General features: G+C 47.4%; 1 pseudogene; it reads right to left on the bottom strand.

The window, feature by feature from the left end:
* Positions 1-997: 997 nt before the first annotated feature.
* Positions 998-4,426, bottom strand: LOC114055293 (annotated as a pseudogene).
* Between the last annotated feature and the right edge of the window lie 5,278 nt (positions 4,427-9,704).

Genomic DNA, 9,704 nt, shown 5'->3' with positions numbered 1-9,704 from the left:
TCCTGTACGAGGACAGGCCTAACTGCAAACAAGGTAGTTTAAAATTGACATGAATATATATGTATATATATACCCCCTTTGCTTATTAATGAAACCAGATGGGCAGCAGTCTCAAAAGAAGAACGCAGAAACACAGAATATTCCAAGCTGGAAGGGACCAACAAGGATCATCAAATCCAACAACCCCCAAAATCACACCACGGTGTGAAATCACAACGTATACTTGAGGGTCTTGCAGACAGTCACTAACACTTAAAATATACTCAGTTTTCATATTTACTGCTATCAATGCAAAGCAAAGAACATGAGTAACTCTTGAATATATTCTGTGCTTATATCCAGGATGTTCTTAAAATCTTTATGTATTATCCTTGTGTATCATGATCCTTCTTTATTATGTTCCTTATGTATTATCCCTGGTTTTCCCCACCAAAATGTAAATCATTTAAGGAACATATACCTTGTTCAGCCACTTCTAAGAAGCAAATGTGCCCTGTTTCCATTTCAATTGGTACATTCTCTCCTTATCAGATGAGTTCCACAAGAAATAACACCCACCTCTCCTCCAAACTATTTTCTAAATTAAAAAAAAACGCCACCACTTAAAAGAAGCTGTTCCTTACATACAAGAATCCTGGCTCCCCTAAAACCACTGCTGATACCAAAACAAATAAAGACAGCAATAAGTTGAAAAGAAAAACATGCATATGAAAATATATTACAAACTATCGTGAGATTTATGTCTTAATATGTTCAGCAGCACTCAAGCTCCCGAAACAAAGCACTTACTGTCTCATCCCACATCAGCAAGACTATAGACACTGGACAGCTTTTAGAAATTACTGAGTGCCCATCACATGTTCTGGTTTCTGCAGTACAGGTTGAATGAAACACTCACCATAACTCAGACTTGCACACACACACTCGCTGTCAGGGCACAGGAAAAGTGACAAAAATGCCCCTCCTGAAAGCTGGGCTTTCAAGATCAGTGCAGCTGCTACAAAGGATGTACCTGAATGGGCAAAAGAATGAGCGTTTTCAGCTTTATCACCCAATAAAGTACGAAAAAATATCTCGTTGCCAGGCAGACCCAGCTGGCTACGACTCACTGGGTTGCCACCAAAGCCCACCAGCTCAGAGCAGAGAGGTTCAAAGGCCCCTGTGGCAGCTGTGTCCCAGATGAGGGTGGAGGGAAAGTCCTCTGCAGGAGCCATCCTGCCCAGCACCAGCAACCATCAGATGGCCTGGGACAAGTTTTTCAGGTGGAAATTACTCCCTGCTCCAGCAGCAAAAACAAGAAGGGAATCTCCTGCCAGGAGAGTGTCACACTGAAATCCCTGAAGGCCTCTCCAGCCTTTTGCTGTTTGCCACAGGTTCTGCCAGTGGAAAACCTGGGGCCTGTGGTGTCAGTCATATCATCTCAGAAACGGGGTGTTTGGAAAACAACATGTGCTGGACAAACACACAAGCAAATAAACCAGTGATTGATTAATAATCTGTCAGGGGATAGTAAGCAGTAGGTACATTTCCAGTTCCCAGGAGATAAAAATGACAGCGAGAATAAATTTGATATTCTAATTCCTTAGCCCGACAGCAAAAATTATTCTTTTTTTCTTGTTCTTTCTTAAAACAACGCTCACCTGATCACTCCAGGAATTTGCTGGGTAGCCCTTATTCCCAGGAGCAGCGTTTCTGCAAAGCTCAAGCACTTTTACATCTGAAACTTGCCTCGTCTCATGGGCACAACAGCTAATTTTGGACTTACCCTGTTCCTGCTGGGCCAGAGTCATCACTGGCATGGCTCCACTGTAATTCAGTCTACTGATGCATTACAGACAATGCACAACATGAGCTAATCTTTAATGATGTTTTTTTTCCCCCTCTTTTCCCCCCCTCCCAACATACTTATTTGAGTAAGTAGTAAAATGCCACGTGGAATTATCAAATAAAATTAGCAAACAAACAGCAAACTAAAAGCACACTAAAATTGTCTTGCAAACATTAATTTCAAGTGACACAGTAATCAGATTCACAGATACATTAGGACAAGCAGTGCTGTGCAGAGGAAAAGGCACAGCTCTTAAAGTCACAAGGCCTGCTCAGAGCTCCAGCTCTGACTTCCAGACAGGCTGTTCCACATTTCCACACCATTCCCCAATCTCTGATCTATAGATATGAACACCTCAGCACAGACCAACCTCCCCAGGCTCCTCTGCATCTCTGTGACACACACACTAAACACCAATCAAAACACACACGAAGCTGCGCTTAAAAAACTTGTGCCGAGGCATTAAGGAGCTCCCACCAGGACAGGACGATGCTTCCCCCACACCAAGGTTTAAGATCTGCAGGATCCAGGGCTCCGTGTCACAAATGAGCACGAAATGTTTCAATTTCTGCACAGACAGCAAGGTCTGGGAGAGAGAGACATTCAGCAAGAGCAGCCAGAACAACCTCTGCAGGTGAGAATAGTCATGACTTGTGATATCTGTTTGTGTTGTTAGCTATTTTCAACCTTTAATTTTTTTATTTTTTTTTTTTAATTAAAGCATCGTATTTAACCCAACTCTTTGCTTCCTTTAAATCATAAAATATCCTCCCTTATCTTAAAGCACCTTGTTTCCCAAGTAACAGAAGTTCCAAGGGGCTTCATGCCCTGCTCCCTAACGGGTCAGCAGCAGCCACACACAATACCCAGGTCACAGCAGCAGGGCTGCTCAAGCAATTTTCTCCTTTTGAAATGGTAAGCGTTTCAGGGAAGTGGTATAAACAAGGAATTATCTATGTGGAAAGCACTCTGCTCACCAAGAATTTTAAAAAAACAGGTTTCAGTGCATTCGTACTGTGTGGGGGCTCCACAGGTTTTGATTTCTGCTTCAAGTAGGCGAAGCCTGAGCAACTCTAACAAAGGCTGAGAGCTGCATTTGCATTACTGGCCAAAATCTCAGCCACAGTCATTCACCACCAAAAAGATAAGGAGACTATATTTTTCCTTAAAAAAAAAAAAAAATAAAAAGAAATCACTACAGTTGTTGGAAGAAAATTTGAGGAGTTCCAAACATCCACATTTCTAAGCTGCTTGCTTCACTTTTTCATGCAACAGATGCTGCTTTGTATCAGCTCCTGCATATTAAATCATTCTGACAACCAAGAAAGCATACATTTGTTTGCGCCAGAGAGAAGCATGAATACACACACACAAACAGATATCTTCTCACGCAGAAGCACACAATTATGCAGCATTCAAATATTTGGGATGAACTTTGGCCTTTGTTTAAAAAAAAAAAAAAAAAAAAAAAAAAAAAAAAGTACTCTCCAACAACAATCAGGAACAGACCCAGCAGTCATCTGGCTGAGCTCACAGAAATCAACAATCTGCAGCAATAAAACACCACTTGTGGGCAGCCATTTGAAAGTTACTTGGGAAATTATTCTTAGATGGGATAGTTATATACACGTCCTTTATGATTTGTAGGTCGAGCTCAGAATGGAGGCTAAAAATAAAATCTATGTTAATTCAAAAAGTGGTGGTGGTGGGGGGGGGAAATCAGTTATACTCGCCCTCACATGGTGGAGTGTTTTTTGGGGGGTTTTTTTGTTGTTTTTTTTTTTTTTTTATTTTTTATTTTGCACTCCAAACAATCCCCTCCAGCTCTGCCATTTGCATTCACGACTTTAAAAGTAATTTGAAAACATAAGCAGAGCAGGGCTCTAAATCGCCTCTTCAGAGGAGGATCTGGCTCGATAACACTCAAGAAGCCACGCAGCCCAAACAAAACCGCTTTCCCGATAGAACAACAACCACTAAAAAAAATCTTAATGCAACAGCACTTGAGAACACGCCGAAAGTTTTGACAATGAGAGTGCCCGCGGTGAGTGTATCACACACTGCGCTCCCAACTTTCTTTTTTTTTTTTTTCCATCTCGGCTGGAGTTTCTCCCCTCTCTCGTTACTAGCCAGTAATTCAATTCTGTAGCCAGTTGTTTTATTTTTTGGAGGGGGTTAACTGCGTGTCGAGCAGGCAGGGGAGGGCTAACAGGGCACGAAGCCGCGGGGCTGGGAAGCAAAACAACCCTCCCCGGGCCGTGCCGGAGCACGAGGGGTCCCTCGGGGGCTGAGCCGGGACCCGCGGGGACCCCCGGGCGGGGCTGCCCTGTTCGGTACCTGGGGATGGTGATGCACTTGGTGTTGATGTTCTGCGTGGTGATCGCCTTCTCCAGCTCGTCCAGCTGCCCCGTCTTCTTCAGCTTCTTCACCAGGCTCTTCACCGCCTTCTCGCACCATTTCTCCTCCTGCCCGTTCTGCTCGCCTTTCTTCCAGCCCAGGAGCCGCTTGACGATGGGAGGGGTGAAGGGCAGGATGGAGGACATGCTGGCGCCGCCGGCAGCGCCCGCCGGCCCCGCACTCGGCTCCCTCCCGCCTCAGCCCGGCCCCGGGCGGCGCTGGCCCTGCCCGGCCCGGCCCGGCCCGGCCCGGCCCGGCCCTGCCCGGCGCGGAGCTCGCCCGCCCCGCCGCCCCCTCAGCGCCGCGGGCCCGCGGCTCCAAACTTTGCCCGGAGTTCGCCGCCTCTCCCCGGCGGCGGCGGCGGCGGCTGCTCCCTCCTCCTCCCCCTCCTGCCCCGCTCTGTGTGCGCGGAGAGGCGCCCACTCCAGCTCATTCCCAGTCTGTCTCTCATGCAAATTGCCTGCTGGCCGCCCCGGCCCGGCTTCCACCCCCTCCTTCCCTCCCAAACGCGCCGCCGAGGGAGGGAGGGAGAGAGAGGGAGGGATGGGAGGAGGAGGAGGGAGGAGGGAGGGCGCGGAGGCGGCCGGCCCGCCGGGAACTCCGCTGCGCTCCGCTCCATCCCCGCGGGGGCCCCGCTCCCCCGAGGGGGGTTCTCGCCCCGCGGGCTCGGGGGCTCGCAGGGAGGGTCGGCGCGGCCAGGAAAGCCCCGGAGCAGGACAAGGAGCGCTGCCCGGAACAATCCCACCGAGGGGGAAGCACCAAAAATTAACGTGCAGCCCCGCCGGTGGACGGTCACTGCCAGGGTGGGGTGGGTGCAGCCCCTGCCACGGCTGTTTCCTGCGTGGAAAAGTGTGTTCCCACGCGGATACCTGCACGCCGCCTGGCCGGAGGCGCTCAGACAATCGGCAGCTTTTTGTTTCATCCCCTTTAATTTACTATTCCATTCCCTCATCTTTCCACGCCGGGCACCAGATACCCGAATAATTTCTGCCCTGTATCAGGCACAAATGACACCCTGGAGATGTTTACCACCAGAGCCGGTCAGAAATTCTCAGACGGAATATTTTTGTCAGAGCACGGCAGTTTGTTCAGATCTAGGTGTTTGGTAGAGGTGCCTCTGGGTTTGGGCTGACTCAGGGTGGCATCCAGGTACATTTCCAGTTTCTAACTTTCCACCTCTGGGCAGACGGGGCTGTCACACTCCCCCCGTCTCAAGCATCACCCCCTCCATGCTAAAAAAGGAGCCCAGGTCTTAAAAAACATATAAATACAAACCTTAGCTCCTCAGGGCACCAGTTCTCTGATAAACCACCCCAAAATGGTGCTGAACAAGCAGCAAGGAGGCTGAGGGCCACCTGCAGAGTCCCCAGGTGCCTCTGGCAAGGCTGGTTCCTGTTTCTCAAATCCAGCTGCCTCTCAGCTCCTCGCAACTGCTGCCCAGGAACAACAACACAGAAGTTTTGTGGGACCCGGCTCCCGAATTCTGAGCTTCCAAGCTGAGATATGTTTCCCAGTTTTCTCCATCCTATCAGAAGGGATGATGGTGAGCTCGAATTTGGGAAGCCTCCAGGGCTGCTCAGCAGCTCCCAGACATGCAGGTTCCTGCCAACCCACATTCCCATGTTCCAGGTTCCAATGCAACCCAGTGGGGAGACTCCTCGAAAGCTGGGATCCGAAAGCTTCCAGTGCCTGTGGATTGGGAGCAGCCAGCCATACAGATTGCCTTGTGGCAAGTTAGGAACCTACTGGATCAGTGTCTGAGGCTCTGAGGCAACTGGCTTGGCTCTCACAGGGTTTTCGACCAAACAGCCTGTTCTATTCCAAATTGACAGCACCAGTTTTTGAAATATCAATAAAGTGGATACAACTCAAATACACTCTTCTCTCTAATTTTTTTTTTTTCTCTCCAGCATTCTCATATTATTCCCCAACACGCATTCCCTGAGTGTCTTGAATTTTGGAGGCTCACCACTAAAATTTTGGACTGCTGCCCTGACCCAGTTTTTGGCTGCCTCGGTTGAGATGCCTAAAGTACAAAGATGTGGAACCCCTGTAGATGATCCCAACATTGTTTGAGGAAATAGTTCCTCAATACCTCTACAACAATGCAAAAAAAAGTTGACACAATTTACACTTAAAGCAGGGTGCCTTGAATTACTGACTTTCCAGTGCTGTTGACTTGCTGCATATTTTGGGTTTTCCTGAAAAGGCCAAGTTTGTGATCATTTAAGAATCTGAACCCTTATTTAAAAATTGTTTTTCACAGCTTTAGAGAATATCTTGAAGATCTGAAACACAGACAGGGAAGCTAAATACATTTTTTAAATGTGGAAATACGTACTTGTTACATTTTTAAATGTGGTGAAGTTAAAAAATCTTTTTCTATTTTCTTAATTCTTGGCCTAGCAAATTTTGCAACTAAAAGAAGCCCAGAAGAAGATCAGGCCTCAAGGACCTGCCTCAGACCTGGTAGGTCCATTCTACCTCAGGGTGATCTCAGAGAAAACTCTCTGTTGGAGACCAACATCTTTTCTGGATGGAAAATCACAGGGACCATTCCATGCTTTTTCATCCAGAATGCTCAAATCTCACACTGCCACACTCAGAGTCCACGCTGGCCTTCCAGAATGTTCTGTGCATATTCATGGGCTGATCTCCACTCCTCACACTCATATCACGAGTGATCGACGGGGTAAATTTGAATAAGGGGAAGGAGGGGAAGAGCTGAGTGGTTTGTACAGTGATTTAGTGGCAAAAGGGTGAATATGATTTGCTAAACCCTAAACCAAACTGGGTCTCACTTTCCTGCAGTCTCCTAAACGAGGCAGCTAAACCACTGATGTAAACTCTGGGCTGCAGCAGCACCGAAAACACAACTGAAAACAAACACCAGGGCTTGGGATGGGGGGTAAATGTTTAGGCTTAAGGCCGTGACATTTCAGGGAGCAGCTTGTGTGCCTGCTGGGTTACCTGCAAGAATGGACTGTTCTGTGAAAACACGACTTTCTGAACCCCCAGACAGCAATCCTTTCTTTCAGAGAGTTTTGGGCACTCTCACAGTGGAAAAACTAACAGAGAGGAAAAGCAGGACCGTCCCAGTTCTGCGTGGTCTGGATCTGTTTGCTGGTTTACAAAATGTCTGATGCCCTGGAAGCCACCACCAGGCAGGAGAAGTTTATGCCTCTTTTTTGTCATTATTTGTGACACAATTCGTTCTTTCCTTTTTGAAAGTCATTATCTTTGCTTGTTTGTGGCATAATAAGGGTTCAGGGACTTATCAGAGTTTACTCTTGCTGAAAAATAAAGTTATATATAGTCTGCAATAATGTGAGAAAACAATATACTTCAAGAAAAAAAAAACAAACCCCTTCACAGCTATTTTTCCAACCTTTTACTAATATACTTACTCCTTAAAATTACTAAAAAATAACATCTACATACCTTGTTTCTTAATAGGATTAATGAATAGGAGCAGAATTTCAATTTTACTTTCACAAAGAGAAAAAAAATTGGGCTCTGCTTCAGGAACAATATAAAATTAGCATGAGAAACAAGGAGATGTTCGCTGGAGCTCATTTGTACCTTCATTAGAAATATTTTTATCAGCTTCAGAGACTGAGGAACAGCTTCCATGTTCCCTTTATACCCTTGAAGCAGTGAGAAGGGAGCGAGGGATTTTTGGGGCAGACACAAACCTCCCTCCCCGACATCCCCGGTGCAGGGACGTGCTGGGACTGGCAGGATGGAGGGAGCGTGGCCAGAGCTGTTCCCAGTTCTTAGGGGAGCCTGGTGCCTGCTGAAACAGCTCCCAGGCTGCCTGAACACGCAGTTGTGGCTAGTTTGAAAATCAGGGAGTGGTTGAGAACCAGCTTCTGATGTGCTGCCCCCATCTCTCCTTCCCTGACTCAAATATTAAGTATAATTCCCTACCTGGTCATTACCCGTGTGTGGAAGGGAATTTTACAGCGGCACTGACTGAGAGAAGCAGGTGGACAATCTCTGGAGTTCACAGCAAACAGGGATTTCTCTCCTCAACTCCATTTGCTCCGTGTTCCTTAAGCAGCAGCCACACTGAAGGATGAGATGGGCAGCAGTGAAAAAGTGGAGTTTTAAATTGGGTTATATACTTACCTTACAAATAGGGGCTGTGACATTTAACTTTGAGTCTATGTCATGTATAATATGCATAAAAAAGGGACAGTGAGGGAGCCTTCCTTGGTGAAGGTAAATATATATATAAATATATATATATGTAGAACAGCATTTATATTCAGGCAAACCTACCTTAATCACTCAGAACAAACCTACAGGAAAATAACCTGTGGTGTGAGTCACGAGCACAGCAAGGTCATTCAGAGTTAATGTCTCCAGCTTTAGTGTCAGCGCTGTGAAATACCCAAATCCTTGCAGGGTACAGCAATTATTCTTCTCCACAGACGAGAAAACATGAACATACATTTAAAATGTTGCCTTGTTGAACATTCCTAGTGCTCCATACACACAGGCTAACTCACCTGCTCGTGTTCCAGGAGGCTCAGTAGTGCAAAAATCACACAACCACCGTTAATTAAAGGTCTAGTTAAGCCAGAATCCTTTCTGTGACCGAGACAGCACCCACTGCCTGAGGAAAAAATACAAGGCATGTCCAGAGTGATCCTTCTAATATACTCTCCCAGTTTTTGACAGTTATTTGTGCAGGTGCTCCTAAACTGGAGTTGACCTCTCTGGAGAACCCTGGACAGGCCATTCCTGCACTGCAGGACCTCTCTGCTTCTGATTACATTCACAAATGGCCTTCACTGGCCACTTTGGGGCGAGCCAGAATCACAGGACAGAGCTAAAGAAGAACCAAAATCGCCCACTGAAAAAATATTGCCTGCGTGGCTGATCCCCTCGTTACTTCTGTCACGATCTGTGCGGGTCTTGGGGCACACACACAGCTGCAGGGGAAGCTCTGCTTCAACAGCACAGGACATCCTGCTGGGCAGGGGCCTCAGGGGCCTCCCCAAAAACACACCCCCTCAGGGCTTTGGAAATGGCAGTCCTAATTCTGGTTTCCCCTGCTCACCTCTGAAATCTTGCTGTGATAACTCTTAGCAGGGTTTCCATGTGTCCAGGGAATGACAGGAGAAGGCAGCCAATGATCTGGAGGGCAGTTCCTTGTTTTGGCTTCTTGGTTTCGTGGGAGACCCCAAAGCATCTTGGTGGGGACACCACGGCACCTTCCCCTGCTCGGCCCTCAGGGGACACGCGGGGACACAAAAGCCTCCCGAGGCCGAGCCCTCGGCTGAACCACAACCCCTTGGATAAGGCCTGAGCTAACCTTTACAAACCTGTGAACAGCCTGAAATTAATGTGCTTCCAATTAAGCTGGAGATAAAACTGTCAGTGGGACGGACAGCACCGGGCCAGGCCGACATCCCGGGGGATGGAGGGGAGGATTTTCAGCGCCGGGGTCTGTGAGGAGGCGGCACCTGCA

This window comes from Empidonax traillii, unplaced genomic scaffold (genome assembly GCF_003031625.1).
Source record: "Empidonax traillii isolate 1590-97213 ecotype Southwest subspecies unplaced genomic scaffold, ASM303162v1 scaffold52:size1600334, whole genome shotgun sequence".
NCBI classification, from domain to species: Eukaryota; Metazoa; Chordata; class Aves; order Passeriformes; family Tyrannidae; genus Empidonax; species Empidonax traillii.
The sequence above is the reverse complement of the archived record's forward strand: the minus strand, read 5'-3'. Positions and strand labels throughout refer to the sequence as shown.